Below are 19,796 nucleotides of genomic sequence, written 5' to 3' on the forward strand. Positions count from 1 at the left end.
TCGAGAGGTCGAGAACATCGAAGCGGATCGTATGGTCAGACGTAAGCACTACCGACCGCGGCGCGAATACTTAGTCCGATGGAAGGGATTCCCGGATAGTGAGATGAGTTGGGAACCTGCTGAAGCCTTGTGGCAATTCCAAGACAAGATAGATCGATACCATGTAGAGGACGCGACGAGGGCGTCGCTAGATTTGGTGGGGGAGAATGTCATAGGTTGCGCATGGGAACCCGCAACCATGACACATCTGTGTGAACCATCAAGAAGGCAGGAGGTCATTTGGCCCAATCAGACCGGCCCGTTGCTTGAAGAGATTGAAGGCCCATCTACAAGTTAGACAAATATAATATATTATTTTATAAGATTACATATCTTAGATAAGATATGTAATCTTAGAAGATATGATTTTATATTCTTAAAGGTTTGGTGGTAGGTGGCCTTTAATCATAGCCGTTGATGTACTTAATTTTGCACCGTTAGATTTGGGGAGGCTCAACTATAAATAAGAGACCTCTTCCCTCATTGTAAATCACTTGAGTTTTGAGTAAGAAGAATCCTTGAGAGCATTCACTCAAACTTTTCTCTCTTGTGTTCTTATTTTCCTTGGCTTGTTCTTGTCTCATTTTTCTTTCATCTTGTTGGCTTTGAGTTGCTTTCGCTTGAGTTGTGTTTTGGGAGGAATCCTGTTGAATCCTTCTTTTGTGGAAGTTAGGCTGACTTAGGCGTTTTGGAATAAGAAACTGCCTAAGGCCGCACGGATTCTGAGGCAAGAATCTTAAGTCCGTGACAACTAACACATGTAGTTCCGTAGCTTCCCATTTTAACATTGCAGGTGATATGAACAAAGCCAGGCAAGCATTGGAGCATATGGTGCGCTTTGGTTGGGATGCCCATAGCCATTAGCAGATGAAAATTCCTTTTACAAATTGTGAGTGGATAGTAGTAAAATGAGATAAATGTTTTTAGAAAAATGTGAGTGGATAGTTCATTTATCCAATGAAATAAATACAAATGCGTTCCTTTTGAAAATTAATTTGCGATAGTTACTTTGCACTCCTCTTATAATTCCCAAAAAAAAAAAAAAAAAACTCAATTGACAAAATTTGCATTATAGATAAATGGATAAATTTCATTTTTGATTTTATTATTATTATTATTAAATTTGAGATTTAATATTTATATTTTTATAATATTATTAATTAATTTACTTAAAAAGTAGAATTAAACTCTTAAAAATTAAAGGGTAAAGATTAAATTTCAAATGTATAAAATATATAAAAACTTAAATTCATGTTTGAATAGAATTAGATATACCAACTGAAGAGAGGCATAATAAGAATTATTGTATCAAGGTAAAAAATTCAGTTGAGTCAGATTTAAAAAAAAAAAAAAGAAATTTAATAATTTAATTAATTAATTGTATGAATCAACTAGTTGATCGGTTGCCCTGATCTGATCCGGGTAGGGCAGAAGTAGTACACACCATGTTTGAAAAGGTCCATTGCACATTGATTTCAATTTCTACTAGCTTTCCCAACGTTTTCCTCCTTTGCCAAAGTCTTTTATCATCCAACTGCATCAGTTCATATATTTCATGTTAGTTCTCCGCATCTTGCTTCGTAGGAAAGACAAAATCGAATCAAAGAAGGAAGTTTGAGATTTTACCCCTAACATCTGTTTTATCTGATTTACATGCCCAAACTTGTCTTCAAACTCTTTTCAACATCTTCCATTCTAGTATCAATATCAGCACCCTCTACAATTCCCAATCATCTTGTCTTGTAACTCTTCAACTTTTACTCATATCTTCTTGGGTCTTGTTATTTTGTCTCTCAAAGGGTATTGCCATTGTTTTCTTATTTCTATTATTTTACTTGAGTTATTCATTGGTTTTGCCTACTGTGTCCTTTTCTATCAGTTTAGATATATATATATATATTGATTTTCTTGAGATTGGTGCTTTAGTTGAAATTAATTTAATGGAGGGAATACCGGTTTCTAAAAATCGAAGCGTACAATTTTAATTTAATCAAATCTATTTTTTTCTTTTCTGGTTGTATTCTTAGAAGTCAACATAATATCAAATCATTAAACTCCGTCAGATACATGTCGACTTCAACAAGTACTTTAGCAATTGAAAAGAAGATGGGACCTTGAAATGAAGTCCAACAGGTTGAATTACTTGCTGGGGTCGAGGATTTATACGGAGGCATCATTATAGACTTGGAGAAAACTATGGATTCTGAGGCCTTCGTTCCTTTACTTAGGGCTTCATTATCGCAGTGAAAGCAACGAGTCCGTAATTTCATAGCTCTGTTCAACTGCTTTTAGTTGAAATTCATGAATTTTTGTTGGATAATATTTTGCAGGGAAAGAGGGCAGTTTGGATTAAATTGCCTATCGAACTTGCTAATCTGGTCGAACCGGCGGTTAAGGTAAATAAGGGAACTTAGAGCATAAGAATGGGGGTTGAGTTCATTAATTTTCTTAATGGCATGGCATGTTCTTGCTTTGTTAATTGATCAGGAAGGGTTTAAATACCACCATGCGGAACCAGACTATGTAATGCTAGTAAATTGGATCAGCAAATCTACCAATAGTCTTCCTAAAAACGCCTCGCATCGCGTTGGGATTAGTGCTTTTGTCATGAATGACAAAAGAGAGGTACCCCTTTCTTCAACCCTTTTTTTGTTACCGGTTTATTAATATGGAAACCTAAGGTAGTTTCTTCAAATTTAGGTGCTTGTAGTTCAAGAGAAGAGTGGCAAGTTCAAAGGCACAGGTGTCTGGAAATTCCCTACTGGAGTTGTTGATGAGGTGAATTATCTAAAAGTATGGTGCTTTTTTTCTTCCGTTTATCTTTTTTGGCTTCAACTGACAACTTCTGTCCATAGGGTGAGGATATTTCTATGGCAGCAATAAGGGAAGTTAAAGAAGAGACAGGGGTAAGTAAGTGAGGAAATGGTATATATATTTCAACCATGAGTCTGACCCTGTCTCCTTTTGTTTTTCCTTCAGATTGACACTGAATTTGTGGAAATTTTAGCATTCAGGTATGTGCTTTCCCCATGTGTTGTTGATGGTTCCATTGATTGTCTACATAAGATGTTTGTTAAAATGATTGACTCATTGTTCTTCAGGCAATATCATGTTTGAAAGAATGTTTTGCTTCTAAGAACTTGTTAGACCGCATGCTAGTAATATCAATTTTCTGGTTGCTTTAGAGATTTAGACTCAAGTCCTAACTGCTGCTTTTTTGTTCCCCAAAATACAGGCAAAGTCACAAGTCATTCTTTACAAAATCGGATTTACTTTTTGTTTGTATGTTACGTCCACGCTCGTTTGACATCCAGAAGCAAGATACAGAGATTGAAGCTGCCCAGGTACATTCCTATGGACAATTATGATGAATATGCTGGTAGCAATAGGACCCTATTAGCTGATCAGAATAGTTCTTACTGGACAAAAAATCAGCTTAGCTGGAGCACAAGCAGTAATCAACATGGCTGTAACCTCCCATGAATAAGTTAGTATATAGGTCCTATAGGGTGGAAAACTAACAAGGGTCTATAATTTGAATATGGCATGGCTTATGGATTACAGAGAGTAGAGGAGATAACATAGGTGAAGGTTGTATATATCTGAACCATTCGCCATGCTTTGATTTAGACTATGGAAAGATGTGAGTGATAGAGATAACACAGTAGTTCCAAACAAACAGGCAACCACCACTGGGCTTTCTCATTCCCTTTTTTTATGCCAATGCCTATATATGGCATGGCTTATGGATTACAGAGAGTAGAGGAGATAACATAGGTGAAGGTTGTATATATCTGAACCATTCGCCATGCTTTGATTTAGACTATGGAAAGATGTGAGTGATAGAGATAAAACAATAGTTCCAAACAAACAGGCAACCACCACTGGGCTTTCTCATTCCCTTTTTTTATGCCAATGCCTAAATATGCAGGGGACACATGATATAAGGAAATTGAAGTAACATAATTGTGGCATTTAGCACCATTTAATGGATAGTGGATAAATATATATATATATTTTTTTCTAACATAGGAATAGGAATAGGAATAGGAATAGGAATAGGATGGTTTAAGTTGGGAAGCAAATGGCTGAGAGGTGAGCCTAACCATTATCTAAAAAATTGTTAAACAAAACAAGTAATGGTGTTTCCTTTTATATTAATTGTTTGCTTCAGTGGATGCCAGTGGAGGAGTATGCAGAGCAGGCTTTTATGAAGAGACATGATAGCTTTAGTAGTGTAGCCAAAGTATGTTTAACAAAGTCAGAGAAGGAATATGCGGGATTTTCCCCAATTCCTAGAACTACAGCTTCTGGCAAGACCACTTGCTTATACTTCAACACCAAGGATCTCACCCAAGTATGAACCGTGCTCTGCTACTCTTCATTCTTTCCATGCCGGTACCTCCAGGTCAATGATTGAAAGCTATTTATCTTACTAGAATTTAAGTCTTCTTTTAAGGTTTTTTTGGAAGGTCTTTGGGTGTCATATTTTTATACTGATGTTGGAATATACGTTGGACATGGAATGAAGGTTGTTGAAAAATAATGAAGAGAAATGGAAATGAAGTTCAACATACATTATTTATTTATATCCTTTACTAGTAATTCTTTTTGTTAATTAAAATATTTATCTAACTGATTGAAAAACAGAGAACAAAGGAGCAAAAAACAACAGTAAAAACGTTGCTGAACTTAACAAGTTTTTAAATCAATCAACCTACCAAATACTACCTACTACCACTAAGTAAACTTGAACTCATAAAACATACTTGCACACATAGATAAGCTGACTAATCAGCTCAATCAACACCTAAATACATCAAAACCATCATCAATTAAGTTCATTTTCAATTGAATTACATAACAAAGGAACTAAACAAATTTGCCATGCTAACTCGACAGAGTCTGTAACAACTAGATTTTTAGTGATTTCGGAATCACAAATTTTCGTCGTGTTGACTCGTAATTATTATTTTCAGAACATATATAAAGTTATTAAATCCGTATTAAAATTTGGTTTAGAAATATTAACGTTTAGATAGTTAACTAAAGACAAAGAACTAAATTGAAAATGGTGCAAAAGTTAATAATTAGTTCAATTAAATGATTAAATAACTTAGTAATTTCATGAGGAGGGACTAATATAATAATTAGTCCCTAATGGATAGTGTTGGACGGCAAGAGAAATTAAAATGATAGATTAATGAGATTTTAATGGCATAATTGTAAATAAATAGAAATTAAATAAAACAAATTAGAAGAAATAAGTTTTCTTCTTCATTTCTCCTTTTTCCATTGTCAAAACACCATAGAAATAGCTTGGAGAATCGGTTGAGCATAGAAGCTTGCATGTGAGTTCAATTCTTACCTGTTTTTTGTAACTTTTATGTTTTTGATATCGTTATAATTAGGTTTAGTTAGTCCGTACTTTCGTTTCTGATTCTGTTAAAAATTTTTGAAGTTTCCATTATTGAATATTGGATTTTTTTATGAATATTATGTATTTGGAGTCTTTATTGTGCTATTTGATGAATTTGTAAAGAGATTTTTGTTAAATCTTGATTTTAGGATTAAATTGTGAGAATGTCAAAGTATTAGGGTTTGATAGTAAATTTTAGGTTTATTAGGGGCTGTTTGAGGGCCTAGAATATTTGGATAGATTATTTATTTGAGAAAATTAGTTAATTTGATGAATTAACTAATTAAGGGATTAAATTGTAAAAATTGTAAGTTTGGGGTAATTATGCAAATTCAAAAAATAAAAGGGTATTAATTGAAAAATATATTGGAAATGAAATATATACTAATAAATGAGTACTTTTATATTTTAGATCAAGATCCCGTAGATACTTATGGAAAAGGAAAAATAGCGGAATAGTCCCCGAACTTCTACAATTACTACAATTCAGTTCAGGTAAGTTCGTACGGTTAAAGTTTAACATTTGTATAAATTGATGATTGGTATTATATATATATGTTCTATTGTTGGAATTGAATTATTGTTGGAAATATATTATCGAATTTAATACTCAGTTTGGATTGAACGCGAGATTTGAGTACATTCGTGATTTGGTGTATGGCGGGGGTTTAGAGTAGAGATGGTACTGGAGGGAGATATCATCATTTTACCCAAGTAAACCAGGGTTTAGCATTTGTTGTGAACTATCGCGTTTTACTTTCTATTTGGCATGATTGGGTGGATTAGCTCTCATGAGCTTCTGTTCAGCTCTTATGAGCTTCTGTTAGCGATGTACTCTTACCCGTAAGTCGTTCTTTGAATGAAAAATTTTGGTAAGGTAATTTATTTAATGAATTTGAAAGACATGTTAGTTATTTTTGTATTGATTTGAACACGGATGTATTTATCGATTGAAGTTGTGAATGACAAGGAGTTCTTTTGGATGATTTTTATATTTGAATTATTATATTTATTTTGGTAAGATTTATCGTTTAACTCATTGAACTTACTAAGCTTTATTAAGCTTACTTGTGTTGTTTATTGTCATTGTAGATTTTCAGAAGGTTGGACGATCGGATCGGCACTCAAGTTACATTATCCAGTCTATCTCGGTAGTTTTTGAAACGTTTAATTCGGACTATATGGCATGCATATGCTCTTGTGCTATTTTGGTTAATGTTTGGTTTATGTTAATGTTATAGATGATATTTTGAGCAAATAACCAATTTGCAAATGGTATGAGAATGAGGTATAATTGTTATGTTATATGTGTGGCTTATATATATTTGAATTGTTGTAACTTTGTAGGTAAATTGATTTGGTAGTGCTTGAATGAGTTGGTGAATTGGATTAATGTGTATTTTGAGGTAAAGTTGTATATAATTGGGGTATCAATGAGGGTACATTGGTTAGACACATATTAGATTGGTTTTGATGTGTTTTTTATCCGATTAATGCCATTTTGATTTGGTATTTTGGTTAGTATTTGAGTTTCTTAAGGTCCAAGCAATTTGAGATGGTAAACTTGTGTTTTAAGGTTCATTTTGAAGCGACACAGCTATGCGACACGACCGTGTGTCCCCTGTAGGTTCAATGCATACAAGTCAGGCAGTTACACGACCTAGCACACGGTTTGGCATACGGGCGTGTGAGGTCATTCCAAGGGGTACACGGCTTGGCACACAAGCGTGTGGCTTGGCCGTGTGACTCGAGTCAGTGAGTTACACGGGCATGGACACAGGCTAGAACACAACCGTGTGTCCCTATTTCGAATGTCCACACGACCTGAGACATGGGCATGTGTATCAATTGTGTGAGTCACACGGTCGTGTAACCCCCTGCAGTCCAAATTTTTCAACTTTTTCCTAAAATTTGCAAATATTTTTGATTTAGTCCCGGATTATTTTTATAGTATTTTTAGGGCCTCGAGGGCTCAATTAAGGGACATTATGGATGTATTTGAATGAAATTTGATTATGTTTGTATTAATGTATGATTTGATTGGTTTAATATTCTGTTTATAAAGTAATGCTCTGTAACCTTGTTCTGGCAACGGATAGGAGTTATGGGTGTTACCGAGTCAGCATGCACCAAAGCTTTAGCTGTATGTTGCACCTTGCTCCTTTGCGGATTCATCTCGCACTTTGCCACTTTGCAATGACATCTCACACTTCAACACGTCGCAGAATATTTCGCACTTTAACACTTTGCGGAACATATCGCACATGGTTAGCCAACTTGCAACAAAAATGATGAATGAAATTGTGGACAATTGGTATATATTAGATTATGGCATAATTTAAGTAAAAATATTATATAATAAATATGTTTATAAAATACAAATATAAATTTGATTGAAATGATAAAGTTAAAATATTGAGAAATATAATGGTTTGTTTTATTTTAATCATTTTAATTTTTTTTAATTTAATCAATTTAATTAAAATAATTATGCGAAGTAATTACTCCTTATAAAAAAATCTATTTTCCACTAACGGAAAGCACAGTTGGCAGTCCACAGTTATGTGGGAAAAGGAACAGTAGAAAAAGAACTAATGGTAGAATGCCTGAGAAAATGAAGAGCACCGAAAAAAAACTTAAATGGGAGATTTTTGGAGTTTGAAAGATTTGAGAAGAAAACACTAGTGGAGAGAAAAAATAAGTGTGGAATAGATGAGAAAATTAATAAAAAAACTTAATGGGAGATTTTGGGAAAAGAGTTGTACAACTAATTAATTTACTATGGTGATTGATTTCAATTTCAAATAAAATAAAATTATTAGCAAATGGAATGGCCAAAAAAGAAAGTTGTATTGCATTGATTATAGATAAAATTATAAAAGAATAAAAGTTGGAAAGATAGATACTTCCTAGTTTCCACTTTAATATTATTTCATAATTTTATTTATTTAAATATTAAAATTAATTGAAACGGTGGTTACATCAGATATATTAGTTTAATAAAATTCCATAATTTACATAAATATGAACTTATTGGTTATTTAACCTTTAATTAATATTAAGTTAGATTATATGGTTTGATCATAATGCAAGAAAATAACTTATATTTGTATTTAATCTAAAAGGTCCATAGTTTGATGAATCAAAACTGAGCAAACTAATTTAAGAATTATTATATTGTCTATCAAGATCAATGGGGGAGATGCATTATTTTGGGTATCAGAATGTTTGACTCCAAAAAGATAGAGATATATAAATGTGACTGTTTGGATTGACAATACATATGATACGACTCAAGTTGAATAAATCCTGGATCTATTTGTGAATTAATTCACTTGTGGTGTTCATGATGTGACTTACCTTAATCCTAAATAAGTGACCAACTATGCGTGCATGACTTGTATATTATGATGTATTGAAAGCTTGAGTTCAAATAAATAATAGAGTCGAAAGTTGGTACGTTAGGTATATAATTTCTGCATGCCATATCTTTATTTACAACAATGGAATTTGTAGCCGAATAATAAATGATATCCTTTCATTGGCGTTATGCGATGGATGGGAAAATAATGTGACCACGGGTCATTTGTCTAAGACAAATGATTTAATTACTATTTGTAATTGACTTTTTCATTAAGAAAGATGTAATGGTTACCGTGAGATAAAATAAGATCATATTGGGTGCACAGATTTAACCCAAAGAGATTTCCTATGAGGGTAACACATTTACGACAAGGTCATTGGACGGACAATTTAGTAATGACATATAATAATGGAAAGTTCAATTATAACACTTTAGTGAAATGACTCAATAATTAAATGATGTTATAATTAATATACGAAGAATCAGAACTTAAATACAATTTATTGGAGCCTAGTTATATATGTCCAACTATCCCTCTGCTAGTTCAACATAACCCAAAATAGATTGCATGAAAAATTGATGTGTGAAAATTCGTTATGCAGGTGCACGTGTTGAATCAAGTAATAAAGTGATAAAAAGACATCGTTCCCATGAAAACCAAATTATAAGCTACTAAGTACTAACTATTCAATTTTATCCAATTTGGATCTATAAAATAAATTATAATTACTGCTAAAATTAAACTAACAAATTATTTTATCAAACTAAAACAATGAAAATTACTAGTTTCTCAATCAATTTTAAGATCTTGAAACTCCAACTTCACCTAATTTGGATAATCAATTATCTTTTATTCAATTGTTCAGTCCAAGTAACTACTAACTCAGGGATTTGATGGCATTAACTAGAACCCTTCTAGTATCTAATTAAGTTACTTCCCCTTCCCTACTAACTATATTCCTATGCTAGGCAAGTTGAACAAAGCCACTACGAATAGACCAATTGGTTTGATTAGGGCATAAGATATATTCTTATCCTAGTTGTAAATTAACTCATTCGTTGGTGCTACTAAGTTAACCCTAATCTATTTAATCGAGATCTAAATCTTAATTTTCTCTTCCAAGACAAATCAAGATTATCAAATTAATACAACTTGATGATCAGACAAGCAGATTAAATAAGCACAAGACTAAATAAATAATTAACAGAAATCGAAACAATTGAAGAGAAACTAATTAATCAACTAAGAAATAGGATCCATTGTTGTTCCAAAAAAGAAAGTTTATTTCATGTTGATTTGAGAAAACCACTCAAAAAGAGATTCATAACAAGCTTGCACCGATAAAAAGTACAAAGAAATAATCCAGAGAGAAAAACAATTATCGAATTGATGTTGAGTGCTCTAGATCTCTTCTTATTCTTCTTCTTCTTCTCGTCTTTGCAAGCTTGAAGTCCCCCTTGGTGTGAGAGAATTGTTTCTTTGCCTCCAATTTGTTTCTTTACTTCCTCCATTTTCTTTTTAAATCACGTCACCACTTATTTTTAGGGTTTTAATCTTTTCGCTCCACTAGATGCAGAATTGTGGTGGAGCAGATTGCTTTTTTTGGAAATTATGAATTTAAGATTGAGCTCGATCGCCTTCTCTTCACTACTTTTTACTCTATACTCCAAGCCTTCGATTATTCATTCAAACCTTACAATGTAGAGAGGAAAGTATAAAGTAAATCTGAACTAACTCTAAAAATAATAAATATCAAATAAAATATAATCAAGCTGAAAAAACAATAAAATTTAATAAAATTAACAAAATGTATTAAAATTAACCTAAATGCTAAAATTATCTCTTAAAATGTTATAAAGTTATACATAACTTTAAATATGAGAATTATCAAGAATCGATACAATTGAATGAATGAAAATAACAGTAAAGAGAAATAGATTGCATGTACCATTATCTGTAGTGAATATGTTTTCTCACTAAGTACAAGAGATGACTTAGTGATGAAATTAATTATTTTGAGTTATTATTTAATTTATTATAATTAAATAATTAAAATTCGAAGTCAAAATTAAATCAATTAATCAACACAGTTTTATTAAATTAGGCAATTAAATATATCCTCATATATTTTGGTACGATGAAGTCGTCATGACTTTGATGAAAATAGAATTGGGTTGGGATTATAAATTAATTGGATGAAATTGTAACAATTCGATTTTCAGTGGTACCGAAAATGTGGTCTTGGAACCTCATTTTCGTAATCCGAGTCCGTAAATATAAAATAGAAATCTTTACGGAGTTAATATAGAAAAACATTAAAGAATGATCAAATAATTTCGTTGATTAAATGGTTAATGATCAAATAATTTCGTTGATTAAATGGTTAATTAAAGCTCAGTGACTAAATTGTAAAAGTCTAATTGCTATAAAGTTTTAATTAAGAGAAAACTTGAGGACCTAGATGACAATTATTCAATGGACAAAAATGGAAAATAAATCAATAGTAAATATGATATAGTAGATGGTGATTGTGGAAAACATTAAGAGAGATTATTATTAATGAAGGAATAATAAAGTTTAATTGAACAAATTAACCAAAGTTAATTAACCTATAATCTATGTATAAAAAGTGAAGTGGAGATACCTTCATCTTTTTCTATCATCCTACGGTCCACCAATTTTGAAACTAAAGAAAAACCTTCCAAGCTTTTAAAGCATTCGAACAAGCAAAATTTAAGGTAATTTAGTCTTTTTTCATGTAAATTTTATAGATTTATGATCATCAAAGGTTGATTTATGTAACACCCTTAACCCCGTCCCGTTACCGGAACAGGATTACAGAGTATTACCAGTCGTTACAGTACATTTGCACATAAACAAGTATAAATGCAATATATCCATCTAAATATAATTTTAATGGGTCCACAGTACTTTACAAGTGTAATTAAAACAAACTGGGATTCGATCCTAAAGCTTAGTAAACTTTTCGTGGAAATTTAAAATTTTCTTCTTTTGAACTGTACCACACGCCCGTGTGGCTAATTTAACATGCCCGTGAGGCATGGGACACGCCCGTGTCCTCAACCCATGTGCAACACTGACTTTTAAACATGGCTATGACACACGTTCGTGTGGCCTGCCCGTGTACTAAACTGACTTTAAGACATGGCCGTGGCAACCAAGGCATACGCCCGTGCGACAAACTATGTGAACTCAAAATGAACCTTATATTTTAAAAATTTACCAATCCTGAAAATTTCAATCCACAACCAACACAGATACCAATATTAAACCAATTCAAACACATTTTATATATTATCTAATACTTAACTTTAAACACTTATCACGTATCATTATCAATTATCAATTTACTTACTTCACTATTACAATCACAATCTAATATAACACACTTAAGACATCCTAGGTACATGCCATTACCGATAATTAACATGCTTTACCTTTTTGAGTTCGGGATCGGCTTATGATGCTGATTCGACGATCTGTCTTTAACTTAACCTGCGCACGGAAACAAACCGTACGCTGAATATGAACTCAGTGGTATTTCTATAAACTGATACTTAAATCAATAATAAATCATATATCAATGAACCATGAGAATTCAATATATTACTCCTAATAGTTCAATCATTTGTTTTTGATATATAATGCTAAGATCTTGTTAATTACTTTCGATGAAATGTATACAGTTTCAATGTTTATTCATTATTCGTCGATTTTTCATATTTATTCAGTACTAACCTGTGTTCAGTATCATTCAGACATTCAGTAGCAGTCCATTATTCAGTAACAATTAGTTTTTCAGTACTTTTATTTACAATTCATTTAAGTAATAATATTATTCACCTTTCATTCAATATTCTGTACTATCTCATTTCAATAACAGTCAATATACTTTGGTAACAACCAATTGATCTTTATCGTTAGTACCTGTCAGTTAACAGTAATAATCGGTTAATCAGTAATATTTATTTATTCAGTATGAGTCGTTTATTCTGTAACAGTAAATTATTCAATAGCAGACAGTCTTTAATACTTTTTATTACCCCTATTAGCATGACTCGGACCTGGACGGATACACGGATCCAACCCACACACCAGGGATAGTATACAGTGTTTCATCGGCCGAAGCTGGAATACACCGTAAGAGTAACAGTAACAGTAACAGTCAGGTACTGAGTACCTCTTTGGAACGAATCCGGAACAGTCACAGTAGTCGACACATATAGTGTCTCATCGACACACAGTTGGAATATCCCTGAACACTTCCAATCCTATGGCATGCCAACTATATCCGACTAGCCCGATACAGTTAATAGGGATTTCAGTAAACTTTCAAATTTTCAATTTCATTTGTAATTTAATTTCAATTCAATTTAATACATTTTTCCATATCAATCCACATGCAAATCAATTTCAATGCAATATACATTTTTCAATTTTCCACTCAATATTCACATATTCTATTCAATATCAATAATCACTAATAATTCATGAATTTTTATTCAATTCAATACCAAAATAATAATAATAATAATAATAATAATAATAATAATAATAATAATAATAATAATACTTACCATTCATATAAATAATAAATTCAACAAATAATTATTAGATTCGGTTTATAGAAATACAAACTGTGGTTTCCGAGCTAACTCCCGTTGTCTTCGCCTTATCCTCGCTTAATCGAGATTTTTTGACACATCATTAGCTACGGGAATTAATTAAATATTATTAATACATTATCATTAAATTTTTCACATTGAATATTTCAATTTCTATCCAACTTTTACCTTAATTCCAATTTAGTCCCTAAACCGAGACTAACTTTTATTCTTCATATTTAACTTAATATTTTTATTCAATTTCCACTTCAAACTAATTTCAAAATAAAACCATAATTTTTAATTTCTTTCAATTTAATCCTTGCCATTCAAAACTTATGAATTACTTTACAATTTAATCCTTATTTCACTTCTAATTTGAATTCCTATCAATTTAGCCCTTAATTCATCTTTTTGTTCAACATGAACAATGTTTAATAATTAACTATCTTTCAAAATATCAACTTAACTTCATCAAAACCTTATTCTATAGCTTCTAAAACATCAAAATTAAGTAAAAAGAGCTAAATTAACTTACCTATTAAACTTCCAAGCTTCAAACTTTTAATTTTCTGTTTTCTTCTTTCTTTTCTCTTTTTCTTTCTTCCTTCCCCTGTTTCGTTCCACATTCTATTTCTTTCTTTTATTTCCTTTTTATTTACTTTACTTTTAATAATAATATATAATACACTTATATAATAAGCAGACATATATGTGTATTACAAGTGTATGTATACTATTGGTACACATATAAATTATTTTTACTATGCACTTGTCTTATATTTAATTTATTTATCATATAATATCATTTTAATAATAATAAATACATTAATTATTTATTTAAATAATAAGTAAATACATACATGTATTACAAATGTATGTATTATATTAATTACACATGTATTTTATTTTTGCCATACACTTGGCACTCCTTTTTGGCTTATTTGCCTATTTAGTCCCTTTACTTTTCTTTATTCTATAATTAAACTTTCACTCTTCATTCAATTTAATCCTTTTATCTAATTATCCTTAATTTAAGTTAATTCACTTAATTAAACTTTAGATTAATCACTCACTTAACTTCGTAAATATTTTTAATAAATATTTACGAATCCATTTTTCAGAAATGGAGGCCCGAAAATATACTTTTCTGATGATCTTAAAGTTCGGGTTGTTACAATTTAACTAGTCCATTTACCAATTTCATAAGTTATTGAAGTTTTAGGAAGTTGCCATTGTTGATTAATTGATGAATTATACTTGACAGTTATAGATTTTGAGCTTAGAGTATGAAGAAAAACCTAAATTGTAAAGTTAGTTAAGCTTGCTTGTTAATTGTAAAGTTGCTTGTTAACTTTGTTACATTAGATATCAAATTGAATAAATGTAAAACCTATAATGAAATTCTGTTAGATATAGAAAGTATAAGGTCCCTAATGAGAGTGTGTGAAATTCGATTTTAATCCAAAGCTAGAAATAAAAAAATTATGCTAATCCCGAGTTCAAGGACTAAATTGAATAAAATATAAAATTTGAAAAATCGAAAAATGAATGTATTTAGGATCATGCATCTCATGAAAATGAATGATAATGTTTAGTATTGATTTGGTATATGAAATATTTGTATATATCAAGAATTGGATCATAGTGGAGCTATTAGGGAAAAAACTAAAATTGTGGATTAGTCCTTGAAGAATCCACTCGTTTTGTGTTTCGAATAGGTAAGTTCATTTGGAACTTACTACCTTTCTTTGTGTTATATATATATATTTGTGTTTGTTTCATTATAATCATACTTGAATATAATTTGATATGTTAATGGAAATTGGCATACAAGGCTATGGAATGAATTGGAATTCGAAATGAAATGAGATAAATGCTTGCTATGTAATAGTACATTGTACAAGGTATGATATATAATTATGAATGATTACAACATATGATATGTAAATATGATGTATTATAGGGTTGAATATATAGATATGTATAGTTAATGCCCATGTGAACTTAATAGAATGTTAGGATACGATTAGCAAGCCAATAATGTCTTATATGCGTTTGTACGAGGGATGTATTTGAAAACATTTATACATTTGATGCCTATGGGCTTTGCACTTCAGTGCCTTAGTGTGGTATGGTTCACCCGTGTATCTCAGCCCGTTTGACGAGGGTTTCATTGGGTGAGACGTTAAAAGTGGATATTGTAATCAGAAAAAGGGAAATGAACTAATTTTACATGTTATTATGATTTGTGATTCAAATTTAAATGACATGATTATGTGACTTGATAAAGATGTATGTAAGTGAGATGATATAGCATGATTTGGTATGAAATGTTTTTTTATATGTTGTAACGTCTAACCTATTTGGATATCCATTTTGTTATTTATCAAGTTATGACATAATGTGTCAAGGTTTGTAACACCCCTTAACCCTTATATGTCGCCGGAATAAGGTTATGAAGCATTACCGTACTTTTCAGATCAAATACAAGCATTACATATCATTTGGCATGCATGCCATAAATTAATCCTATTGTTCCTTTTATGAGCCCTCGAGGCCTAAAATATGCGTTAAAAATAAACTGGGACTAAATCGGGTACTCAGGGAATTATTTCGAAAACATAAAAAATTTTCAAAGAAACAGGGGACACATGCCCTTGTGGCCAGGCCGTGTGGTTCACACGATCAAGAGACACACCCGTGTCTCAAGCCGTGTGGGCATTCGAAATAGGGGCACACGGCCATGTCCCAGCCAGTGTCCAAATTTAGGTGTATACTGACTTGAGTCACAAAGCCAAGTCACACGCCCGTGTGCTAGGTCGTGTGTCACACACGGCTGAGACACACGCCCGTGTCTTTGCCCATGTAAAAATACCTGAGCATTCTATTTTGAAAATTTTAAGTTGTAGGGGACACACGGCCAAACCACACGACTGTGTGTTAGCTGTGTGTCTCACATGGTCCAGTCACACGCCCGTGTTGTGATATCCCAAATAAAGGCCTAATCGAAATAGTGGTTTCAGGACTACAAATCTGAGATAGAGATAATTATTTTATGATTATTTTGAGGTCTATGATATGATTGCATGATTATGTGAAAATTTCGTGAAGAAATTCTATGCATAAAGTGCTTAATTTGAAGTTAGGGACTAAATTGAATAAGTTACAAAACTTGCATTCTAGAAGTTTCTAGTATGAAATTGCTTTGAAATATCAATTAGGAGGTCTTAAATAGCAATTTGACCAATTTCTAAGTTTATGGACAAAAATTGGACATGGATGGAATTTTTGAAAGTTTAATAAGGAAGGGCATTTTGGTCATTTTGATATTAAATGAAATAAAATGGGAAAAATAACACAAAAATGATCATCTTCTCCATAAGTTGCTGCTGGATTTTGCTCTCCACCATAGCTAGGGTTTCAACACTTTTAAGCCTTGATTGTAAGTGATTTCTATGCCCGTTTTTAATGTTCTTTACATTTTTGAAATCCTCGTAGCTCGGTTTACCTATTTCTACCAATATTTTGAGCTAGGGTTTATTTTTAAAAATTTACCCATGAATAATATGCATGAATTTTGATGTTTTATGGTAGAATATGAAGCTTGAGATTGTGTTAAACAACTTTTGCTAAGTGATTTTACGTAAAAACGACTAAAATGACATAATCGGTAAAAATACCTAATGTTCATAAGTACATGTTAGAGTGAGAATTGGATGTAGCTATAGAAGGGAAAAATGATCATCATATCATAAAACATAAGAAAATAGGATGAATTTTAATTTAATAGATTTGGGGAAAAAAGTGTAAATATGTGAAAGGTTAGGGGCAAAATTGTAATTTTTCCAAAATATGATTTTGGGTTGATTTAAATAAAATGAGTCCTAATTAGGCTATATTTGAAATGATAGAGCAAGGAAAATCGAAATTCGGGCTAAAATCGGCAAAATACCAAGTTGTGGACAAAATGGTAAAAATGACCATTTTCGCATACGAGGTAAGTTCATATGTAAATATTGTAATATAACTATTATTTTAAATCATTTAATGCTATTTATACGATATTATGATTGTTATCATACAATTCTATGCTTTGTGATCATTGTTGGACAACATGCAAAAATTTTATGAATTATGTGAAAAATATGAAAGACTACCGAAGTATCGTCATGGGTATTCCAAGGAGAATGGTAAAGGAGTACGAACGAGGAAAGTCCCGTTGAACCTTAGGAATAGATTCGGATATTTTGGCATCCGAACTCGTTGAGTTGAGTCTGAGTTCACTTATGGATGCGAACGTCCGAACTCGTTGAGTTGAGTCCGAGTTCACTTATGGATGCGAACGCCCGAGCTCGTTGAGTTGAGTCTGAGTTCGCTTATGGGCGGGTTACATGGTAGCTTGGATACATATGTGGCACTTATGTGCAAACTTTCCATGTATCCGAGTTATATTCTGATGTGTTCAATGGGTAAAATTCTAGTGAAATAGAAGAATACTCAAGATGCAAGTGACGTATTGCTAAGTGTTGTGGAATGGGCACTTTGGACAGGTATGTACTTAACCCTCGGGTTGAGACTTGATACGACAACAATAATGTAGTAAGACGATGAATGATGAATAGAAATGTGATATATGTTTTGGTGATATTATGCTAATGTTGGTTGGTATAATTGCTTTGTTAAGTTATTTGTTATTTGCATGTGAACTTACGAAGCATTTATGCTTACTCCTTCCCTTCCATTCCTTGTAGTTTTGACAAGCCAGTTTGGAGATCAGGACGGTTGGAGGCACGCTCACACTATCAACGGACCATGACGGTATGGTGGCTTGCATATTTTGGGAATATGGCATGTATAGCATTATAATCCTTTTGTGTATATAGTCTTATGATATAGCTCATGGATGGCATGGAAATGTTTGAAAATGATTATCTATTGGAGTGGCTAATCGAGATTATAATTGATAACACATATGCTTTATGTGCTAACTAATCTATGGAAATCCATAAAATGGTGAAATTGGCTATAAAACAGAATCACACAGCAGCAGTGACGTGAGTTTAAAAAATAACTAAAAATAGTAGAGATAGAATTAGATGACGAATAAAATATTTAATTGAATCTTTATGAATCTATTTTCATGTGGAGGAAACAAAATAGGTAAAAGAGTTGTATTTTATGAGATATTTACGTTTTGGTGAAACAGGGTCAGAGCAATTTCTGGATTCCCTGTTCTGACTTTAGAAATTCACCATAATTTGTGTAAAAATAATTAGGACTCAGAATTTATATGTATGGATTCCTTATTGAGTCTATTTTTAAGTGAAATAAACAGAATAGTCATTGGATTTCTGTACAGAAATAAATTTGATTTGAAGTGCACAGGGCTCAGAGTAGCTGAACCTTGAAACAGAGGATACTTTAACTAATAAACTGTACTAATTGGCCCTACTAAAAATTCTAGAAAAAAAATTAGTAGATAGATATATGAGTCTAGTTTCAGGAAAATTTTATGGATCTTAATTTTGAGTTTTGGAACTCGAGATATGAATTTTTAAGCGACTGTGATGCAGTTAGCTAGCTTGTCTGGAAATTTTAAAAATAAATTGTTTGAGATGTTTAATTAATGAATTAAGTCGTTAACACCTCGTGCTCGACTCCGGCGATGGTCTCGGGTACGGGGGCATTACACGTGTGTCTAGCCGTGTGGACTCAAAATGAACCTTAAACATCAAGTTTATCACACCCTGCAATCTTAGACACCAAACAACTCAAAAACCATTCGTTCAACCAATTCAAAACACAATCAAATACCTTTAAAACATATCAAAGTAATCAACTTAGATACCTAACCAATGTTACCTCATAGATTCCACAATTATATTATCAAAACATAATAATTTAAACATTTTCCAATTTCAATCCAAATTTACCTATACCATATTCATTCAAACACTAATCTAAACATGCCATATTATAGTCTTAACATAACTCATACTCATTTAAATATAACCAACCAAAATTAACTTATAATCTTATTTACAATCAATTCACAAAATAGTTAACATTTAGACACCCTAGATACATGCCAACATAAAAGAGACATACTTCACCACGTTTGAGATCGGGATCGTTGATGGATGTTGAATTGGTGATCACACTTAAGTACCTAACCTGCGTACAGAAAGAAAAATCGTACGCTGAGTAAAAACTCAGTGGTATTTCTATAATCCGAATGCTCAAAAGTAAAGTAATATAACATACACATTTAATCATGCATTAACAATAGTAATTCAATTGAACAATTTATTCATAATACATTCAATTCTCATCATTTGCTATCTC

The 19,796-nt window shown here is 31.9% G+C and overlaps 1 pseudogene; it reads left to right on the forward strand.

Moving 5' to 3' along the window:
• The first annotated feature begins 1,845 nt into the window (after window positions 1–1,845).
• On the forward strand, window positions 1,846–4,615 carry LOC107922881 (nudix hydrolase 2-like; annotated as a pseudogene).
• The last annotated feature ends 15,181 nt before the right edge of the window (window positions 4,616–19,796 follow it).

The sequence above is a fragment of the Gossypium hirsutum genome, chromosome A11, assembly GCF_007990345.1.
Source record: "Gossypium hirsutum isolate 1008001.06 chromosome A11, Gossypium_hirsutum_v2.1, whole genome shotgun sequence".
In the NCBI taxonomy this organism is placed as follows: Eukaryota; Viridiplantae; Streptophyta; class Magnoliopsida; order Malvales; family Malvaceae; genus Gossypium; species Gossypium hirsutum.